General features: G+C 37.1%; 1 long non-coding RNA gene across 5 annotated transcripts; it reads left to right on the top strand.

Annotated features, from left to right (window-relative positions):
• LOC307165195 lies at positions 1-6,589 on the top strand. 5 transcript variants are annotated; one of them, XR_013822429.1, is made up of 10 exons: positions 1-121; positions 465-569; positions 799-850; positions 983-1,156; positions 2,146-2,172; positions 2,940-3,103; positions 3,501-3,631; positions 5,362-5,427; positions 5,588-5,682; positions 6,335-6,589. It is a non-coding gene; the product is annotated as an uncharacterized lncRNA (long non-coding RNA). The 5 variants fall into 5 exon arrangements; XR_013822432.1 differs by having other exon boundaries at positions 2,560-3,103; positions 6,335-6,587; XR_013822433.1 differs by lacking the exon at positions 3,501-3,631 and adding an exon at positions 1,589-1,732 and having other exon boundaries at positions 2,560-3,103; positions 6,335-6,587.
• The last annotated feature ends 3,221 nt before the right edge of the window (positions 6,590-9,810 follow it).

Genomic DNA, 9,810 nt, shown 5'->3' with positions numbered 1-9,810 from the left:
CAATAAGCATGCATACAAGCGAAGAACCATGCGAGTCACAGACACGAGTTTACTATCAACGCGTGGCATCCTTTATGGTGGCTGGCAGCATTCTGTTTTGATGTACAAATGGTTGAGAGAGGTAAGTAGTATATGGAATAATATGTGGAAATGTATGCTTTTATCATAGTATGATAATTTGTGGGATTGTGAGCGTTTTCCCCAGAGCTGACTAACGCGTTTGCACATTTGTTTTGTTAAAGGAGCTTTATAATTTTGAAAATGCAGTTTTGAAATCTATCTTAAGAATTGAAAGTAAATCAAACATGTAAGAGAAGTACAAGATGCATCCATATATGTTAATTAGGTGTGAATTAAACTGTTTTCCTTAGAAAAATAACCTACAGGAATCCTGCATTTTTTTTTTTTTTAAGGATACTTTTATTTATTTATACATTAACAATATGTGCGGGAAATTTCTACAGGTTTTAGAATGAACAGAAACATGCAAGGACATCAAGCACACTTGTGCACACCTCCATTTTCCCTCATATCAGCATCACCAGAGACAGTGCTAGAAAGGTGTCAAGGTCTGTATGTTTTTTGTTGTTGTTGTTGTTGTTGTTATTATTTTACCATTACCATTATTTTTTACCATAAATATTTTGACCTCATTTGTTTGACAGTTTTTTTTTTTTCTGCCAGTTTCTGTGTCCTGCCTGTATATGTTGTTTTCTCTCGAAAGCAGCCTAGATTGTTTATGCTTCTAGTTTGCTGATATTTTAATGTTGATATGCCTTCCTCTGCTGTTTGTTGTAGGTAGCTCCCGATGAGAGACCTAGTGTCATGCCTGATCTGGAATCAGCTGCAGGTTTGCCAAACTCCTAATTTTGATGAATTCATAAACTGACACTGTTAGTTTGTTACACAATGTGTTTGCCTTTCCTTAGTAAAGTGTGCGTGTGTGTGTGTCTGTCTCTCTCTCTCTCTCTCTCTCCTTTAGATGAGCTTTCCCCTGACTCGAAAGACAATATAGAGAGCTGAGTGAGAACTACTTCTCCCTGAAAAGAGAGCGGGACCATCATTACATCGACAAGAAGAGTCTCCATTACGCTATATATTCAAAAAAGTCCCTTTGTCTTCCACGGAAAGTAAACTTATGGATTTGCACATGAAGGTGAGTAAATGACGGCAGAATTATCATTTTTGGAAGAACTAGTCCTTTAATATGCATTTCAAGGCTGAGATTATGTGTCTGCAGAGCTAACGTTACTCACACAAAATAACATCTAAAGTGCATGTGACGAAGACAATATCTTTATGAACTTCAGAAAAATATTTATTAGATTTAGGTAAGTATTAACTAACAGACAGACAGACAGTTATATTCAAAACAACTCCAAATCTTACTAACTTTCCATGATAAAGTGCTTTACCATTTAAACAGATCCAACAAATAAAATGAAGAAAAAACATTATCTGTCGAAATCTGTCTGTATAATGTTGGGCACTGAGAGTATAATGGAAATATAATTAACCACAAACCAACATGAGACTTCAAGTCTTTTAAATAAATGATTCTCTCTTCTATCCTTTTCTTTTGGTATAGAATAAAATACCAGTTCAGGGTTCCTCTTTCAGCTGTTGTTGCAGCCAACTGCACAACATATTGCAGGCATTACTGAGACCGTGATGGCGGCGCAAAGCTACAGTGACGTGATGTGAACCGAATGAATAATCAGCACAGTTGGAGGTAGCCTACTAAGGCTTCCCACATAATCCATGATCAAATCTTTGATTTACAGTACAGTATTAATTCACACATCACAGTAACACTGCAAAATTAAAGACAGACAATGAGATCCGACTAAAATCACGTTTTATTGAGTCAGCAGTTATATACAAACAATAAGGAAAGCTTCAATACTTAAGTTTGTTGCAGTAGCTCACCAATCTGGCTTTCTGCCTCTGGTATGCGCGCACACCCTGTAATGTTTGAAAACAGGAAACCCATGTTTCAACAACTACGGATGGGCCCTGGCTATTAATTCGGGTTACAAGTCTGACTCTCTAACCATTAGGCCATGGTGGTACATTGACACACTTTCCATCCACAAACTTTTAAAATAAGGTTGAGATTTCATTCTTCTTCCTTCTCTTTTCCAGAGATTTGGAAGAACACGTCCTTCAACGGTGAGTTGTCCCCATACCTAACCCAACCATCTATTTGAATCGGAAAGTAACTGTTACCCTTAAAACTAAAATCATTTACATTTTTGTAAAATGTAAATACAGGTTGATGTGGAAGATAATATTTAAAAAAAATGAGCACAGCCTACCTCATTTGATTGAATGTTTATGACTTATTTTCAATTTTTAATGATTTTATTTATAAAACATTTAGGCTTAAAAATATTTAGTTTTTATATGTTCAGACAGTGATGGTGAAAGTGATTCAGAAATTGGAACTTTGTCCGAGGAGGAATCAAGTGATCTAAGAAGTGATATGGCAAAATGGGCTGTAAAAAATAAGGCAACACGCACATTGGTTGATGAGCTGCTCTTGGTGTTACATAACAGGGTTGTATTCAACTACCAGTCACAGGAGAAGATTGATGCAAGAACAGAAGATGACTGGTTGTTCACCCTTGATCGCTGCAGGCTTGCAGTGCATACAAACGTTTGTGCTGGACAATATGCATGTTGTCTGCCCTAGGGGTTGTCAGACGATTGCTGAACTTTCTAAAACAGGGACCGAGAGGGTGTAGGCTGTCCTCAAGGCAAATTGAAGAAATATCAGCAAAACTCTTGATCATTCCCACTACTTAGAATTATACTTCATTTGTAATACCTGCTGTAGCAATTTCCCTTCTTTATTTTATTTTTAAACCAGATCATTCAGCCCTGGCCAAGAGTGTCTGTCCATAAAAATAATAATTGGTCGCTTCTTTTTTGGCTAGAATTCCAGAAGAGAGTTCTTCAGCTCCTTGTCAAAATCAAGGATACAATTCACGTTGCCACCTCATCTGCTGGAACAAGTTATGAAGTGAAGCCGGCAAACACTGAAGAAGAGCTCGAAGCTTTAGAGAATCACCTGGAGGACAAGAATGAGGGAGCAGAACTGGTAAGTTTTCTTTATTTTCGCTCATGATCTGCGCTGTGTATGAACACTTATCCACTTTTTCATGAGAAATATTGCCCTATCGTTTTTTCCAAAAATGTTAGAAACTATTTTTGTTTATGCGTGCCTCTCTGAGATCTTTTTTTGGATTAAAAATCGTTTGTTATTTTGTTAGTTTATATAAACCTTAATATTATTTTCTTTGTGATTAAGATTATTATGCCTGATCATTGTGCCCCAAAATAAACTTTAAAGGTTATCTTGCACTGTATTATGTTTGATTGTATGTTTGCATACCATTTGCTAATTCGCCAGAAAAAAAAACGCGCTTTTACCATCTCAGAAGCACTAACATTAGCTATGGCCGTATCATTTTCCAATCTTATGTCCTTTTTCTTAGACGCTAGAAAAACCATAGATCGAGGAGAGAACCACTATAAATCTGGACATGTAGAACAGTGCAGCTTAGATGCTGGTTTACTTGCCGGTATTGTACGGGCCAGCATGAGGGACAAGGTTTATCGAGTCTCGGTAAGTAAAACTAGGGAGAGATAGAGGAGTTATAAATGTTCTATGTATTTAAGATAACTATACAAATAATCTCTGAACAAGCATAACACAGTTAAATTCCAAACATTTAATATAATAGGCATAATATAATTTAATATAATAGTTGTATTATAATAAATATAATATAACATAATATAATATAACATAATATAATTTAATATAATAGTTGTATTATATATGTTGACATTAAAGAGAATTGTCCAATAGCATCAACAAATGCTTATTATAATATATTAGAATTAAACCATATATGTTCCCTAAATAAACCATATATACTCATTTTGTTAACATTTTCTTTACCAAATGCCAAGCAGGTTATAACTGGTGTGTTTTATGTCATAGATCAAAACGTGAAAATATTAAGAGGCTTTAACCACAGACCTTATTTCAGGCGATTTAGCAAAAACCCATTCAAAAAACCCATAGACTTTTAGGGCGAGGGAACCGGAAGTGCTAAAATGCTAACTCACTTCCGCGTTTTGGCCTACAAAAGTGACGTCATAACTTCGGAACTCTATTGGGGTCTGCGTATCAGGCTAGTGACACATGGTTTCACAACTCTAATGTGCATGGGGCGAATGTACAGGGCTTAAAGTTCTCAGGCACCATTCCTGATTTCAGGCAAAGAGCACTTTTAAATTAATTCAATACATTGTGCACATTTCCTCCCGGACAACTTTTCAGACCTCAAATCTTTTCTTGCTTTAAGCCCTGAATTTCAATGCTAAAGATTTGTAGAGATATTCTTATGCCTCTCGCTGATTGGGTACAAGACAAACACTCAAACTGATCTAATAAGTACAGCTTCACCTTTTGATCAGAGACAACAACAGAGACAGACAAGACGAAGAGGTGTGCACGTCTTATAGGAGCATGGGGCCTATAGAGCGTGCACAGTATGTTTTCATCCGGGTCTTTACAGCAGGAAGTGCCTTTTCCGGCTTCATTCACTTCTGAGGTGTGTGTTATGCTAGTTGTAGCTAATGTACCCTGGAGGACAAGTGCTCTAATGGGCCTTTCACACAGGACGCGGTATGCGCGGGGCTTGCCGCTGGGTTCAGCGTTGCCCTTCAGATACAACGCGATTTGCGCTGCGCTATGACGTAGGCGGAGTTTTAAAAACCTATATGGGGACACATATTAAAAACCTGTTTACACACATTGCCTACCTACAAGTTGCCTGACTGTTAAAACACAACTATTTTTAATGTAAATCTGTCTGTCTATGAGACGATCATCCATTTTGATTTCCGTGCTTGTTTGGATCCCCTGTTTCTATTGGCCGCGCTGGTAATCGTCACAGAGCGCAGCGGCAAAAGTTGAACTATTTTGAACTTTGACCGCGGCGTGCGCGTGAGCACGCCAATGATGCGCACCGCTGCGCTTGCGCTTTGATAAACGCAGCAACAAAACATCCTTGCGCGGCGCAAGCCATTGATATGAATGGGTTTTATAGCGCAGTGCCGCGCATACCGCGTCCTGTGTGAAAGGCCCATAAAAAAACGAAGACAACAAAAGGGTTAAATAATTAATCTTGTAAAGTGCTGGCAAAGTTTCATTAACAATTGGCTTGTTCACCTTGGTGACCACTACAAACTCCTCGTCCTCATCATGTGCCTGCTTTGTGGAGGTCTGGACTCTACTGACCACTTTTCTGGTTATATTTTTAATTTCTTGTTGCTCCTTTTCAGAGTAAACATCTGAAGAGGTTTGGAGGCGTTGATGCTGCAGACCATGTGAAGTCAATGGCTGCGCAAGTAACATTGTTCCTTTTTTGCATTAGTTTACAGTGATGTTCCCTGGCATATACTGTCATGCACTCCCCCCACACACCCACTTACTCGCTCTCTGCTACATTTTCATAATGAACTCGATTGCAATATAATATTCTAATATAAATCTGTTTTACCATGGCAGAACTATGACAAATAAAATGATGACCATAATGAGCCTCAGAGGAAAAAGTGGGAAGGTTGCCTTCATGAAGACCCGTCTCTACAAGATAATCTGTGGTGAGTTTGCTTTAACCTAGTAGTTTTGTAACAATGTTTTAAAAAATTGAATATAGTAAGCAGAATAATAATCATTTTAGTTGGAGGACTCTACAGAGCATGCTCTAATATATAATACTCCATTCTGGGCTCTAGACTAACCGGCAGCACTGGTTACTACCAACTGCCTTTTGTTGCTCGCCCAAGCACATGAATATCAATGACCTTGCACATTGATAAATACTAATTTATATACTTGAAACATTGGCAAAGCCACAGAAGTTGATATTTGAAAAATATTTTAATTTAAAGGGGTGGTTCAGAATTTTGGACATCGGACCTCATTTACAAATTAGCCTGTGTGTTATTTATCAACGGTTATTATTTATTCTCTCAACAGACATTTACATCGATAGTCTGGCGTTATAATTTATTTTATTTTGGTGTACTGTGGAGTGGGTAAAACTGTTTTTAATGGCAGGCTAGAGGATACTGTTGACCACCAGCGAACTATGCAACTGGAAGGACTGGGTGAAATTTTTTGAAAACTGTCTCCACTGATAAATAACACCCAGGCTAACGTGTGAATGAGGACCGATGTCAAAAATCCTGAACCACCCCTTTAAGAGGTTAACGTTTGCTAATACTGATCTGTTTTTTTCCCCCTCATCAGACACTGTCTTGAGCTCATTTGATACAACTACAACAAAAGTAAACGAATACATGGCCAAATTCTTGAAATATGCACCAGAGGAGTATAGGAGAGGTGGTAGAAAGAAGTAACTAGAAGAGAAGATTTAACCAGCCGTGTTCAATGTTGCCCAATGGTTGGGCCGTTTTTCTAAAGGTTAAAGTTCGACACGTAAAATTGTTGTGTGAAATGTTGGCACACTTGCAGCCGTGTAATAAAGAATGTTTCTTACGTCAGTGAAATGTCTTTATTGATCTTCTTTATTGATCTTTATTGGGCCGGTTGCATAAAGCTCTAAGACAGTCTTACAACTTAGACATCTATTTATTTTCTTTAAGACTGTTCATATCTTTTTTAAATCATTTACATAAAAATGTAGATTAGCCTAATTTGATAGCAAAAACTAAGACTGACTGCCCTTGATTAACTGCTATTGGGTCATATTTGAACTTAAGACACTGTCTTAACATAATGGCTTTGTTTATGCAACCGGCTCCTGGTCTTGCTTTGACCAATTGGCTTCTTCCTAGCTGACTCTGTGTCCGCAAACTTAGTGTTTATGTATCCATTTTAAGGTGTTTGCTGTTACTGTTGAACACATCAATACTTTAGTGAAAACAGTTTAACAAAATAAACTGTTGAAAAGCAAGACTTTATAGTGATGTTGAAATTTCAACGTTGATTGGATTTGCAAAATCTAAACTAAAATCTATTGATTCAATGTTGACGAATTCACTTATGTTGAGAAACGTGACGTTGGAAAGACGTTGCTATTTCAACGTTGATTAGATTTGCAAAATCTAAACAAAATTCAATGGTTATCCAACACTGGCACCTGACGTTGATTCAACAGTGACTCGACGTTAAAATGTCAGCTGGGATATGTCTCGTCTTTTGCTTTTGAGAGACCTTTCAAAGAGATTGCCTTTCAGACACCGTGTGTGGTACTACAATCTTGCAACCAATTCCACTCATTTTACAATTATTAGATGATGGGGGGGAAAAGTGAATTGTAAAGTATCAGTGGTTAAATACTGACTAATCACAACATGATTCTGCACATGTGGATAGTAAATCATCGTCAGGTGGTATTGATAATGTGCTTGTAAGTGTTTCCAACGCTATTGCCTAATCTAACTGGATTCAATTTGTCAGTTGTCTAGTAATTTGCTTCAAGAATCAAGACCTGAATGCAGTTTTTGGGGCCTTCCCGGAAAATTCTTACAACTAAACACTAACAACATTGTGCCCTCTGCTGCCTGATAATGCTGGCGTAATTTTTTCTCTGGCTTGTGAAACTAACTGATCAGTTTGGGTAAATATTTTTAACACAATTTAAATCTTTAAATTGTGCAAACACTTGATTTCTCTGGAGGCCTGTAGAAAGTTTGTGCACCTCAAATTTGGCTTGTTTTCGGCTGCTGTGACGAACGGTTTGCGTGCTTTATCAATTTATTAATCTCAACTCGTTTACATATCCCTTATGCTGAATTCCTGCAACTCAGTTAATCAAAAATAACCAGTTCTGGGAACGTTGCTGACATGTTTAGAAAAAAGGTGCTATGTTTTAGCAAACAAGACAGTGATTCAGGTAAGATAAAGTTAGATTTGGTGATGTAGGCCTAAACAACCAACTCAGAAACCCAAAAAAAAAAATGAAAGCTGTCACTTGAGATTCCTTGCCTACTGCTCTCAGAAATCGCAGAATTTAAAGTTATAGTAGGCTACTGTGCACACACAGAGACACAAAAGAAATAAATTTCATAACAGAAAATTGTTTTCCTGTTTGATCATTCTGCATACAGCAGACTTAAACCTTGACAACAGATCACATTTATTTCATAAGATGAATTACTGAGATGAGGTAAAAAAAAAACAAAAAACACTGGGGGTCCATGTTTCTGGGTTCCGGAAGGGTCTAATGGATTGTCAACCTTAAAATCAGTCCTGTTTGTGTGGTGGAACAAGCAATGGTATATAGAACTATGTTTAACATCTTAATTTCATTAACTAATTATGTTAACTCAGCTAATTTAATGTAGAAGAGATGGACACTATGTAAACTAAGTAGGCCTAAATGTATTGTTTAGAGTTTCCTCTGACTAAAGATTTTCCACTGTTGATATGGAATATGCAAGTGTCAGAAAAAAGAAAAGCTTTACTGCTACAATGGGGTTTAATAGATGCTATATCAGGGTTCACCAATCTCGGTCCTGGAGGGCCGCTGTCCTGCAGAGTTTAGCTCCAGCCAGCTCCAACACACCTGTTTGAAAGTTTCTATGCCTAGTGAGACCTTGATTAGCTGGTTCAGGTGTGTTTAATTGGGGTTGGAGCTAAACTCTGCAGGACAGCGGCCCTCCAGGACCGAGATTGGTGAACCCTGTGCTATATGCTGAGGGAGAAACTGCAAATTTAACATTTTTCTCTTTTCTGACTTTTCTTTTCTAAGGCTATATCCTAGAAAAATCCTGGAAACTCAAAATTAACTCAATAGCATAATATTCTCATTTCAAAATAAATTTAATTTCTCCTACATTTCTTCTCCTTTAATGAAGAAGACGTTGTAGGCTACCCTTTTTGCATTTGCGCCACAGTAAAGTGACATATTACTGATTGACTTTAAAAGATCCTGGATATCATTCATATTGCCAGCATATTGCAGATGTGACTCACACAAACACGAATATCAGCGAGAGCAGTATGTTTACATAATTACAGGTTATTTATTTTTTTATTATTCGTTTTGGTATAGCCTACATTAAATCTCTTAGTACACAAACTAAAATGATCACACTGGTAACACGGTTACATTCTTTCAAAACATGATCTCTTTATTCAGTTGATCGATAACTCACCAAGTACGTTATGATTTCGACCAAATGCGTCGGGGCAGTATATGTTGACGAATCAACCGCATTTCAACGTTGAATCGATGTTTTATTTTCAACGTAATAACGTTCTGATATACCGACCAAATAGTGAACGTTGATTCAACGTTGAAATTTGATCGACGACTGATACTAACCTTTACAACTAAAAATCAACGTTGAATCGACATCGGTCTGCTATCTGGGAAAATACCACTTATTGGCTTAATATGTCATTATATTCATATAAAATCACCTTTTGAAGAAGTTAAACTTTTTTTCTGATAATTATTGATCTAGAGAGTTCAGAGAATTGTGCTGCACTGGTTTTGAACATTATGATATGAACATTATATGATGATAGAAGACACCATTTACAGCAAATACAGGCAATTTACCATAGGAAATATATGGTTTTAAAGCGTTTTAACAGTTATAGCGCCAACTATGGTCCGATCTTCATAAAATTTTTCATGCTTCTTTAGCAGGTTATGACACATATGCTCATCAATTTTTGTGAAGTTCTGAGTTTTCGTTTAGGATTTATAGGCTTTTGAGTGCATTTTACCACGCCCATTTTCTAAATGACCC

Source organism: Squalius cephalus (assembly GCF_949319135.1).
Source record: "Squalius cephalus genome assembly, chromosome: 10".
Lineage (NCBI taxonomy): Eukaryota > Metazoa > Chordata > Actinopteri > Cypriniformes > Leuciscidae > Squalius > Squalius cephalus.
Note: the sequence above shows the minus strand (reverse complement) of the source record. Positions and strands in the feature narration are given on the sequence as shown.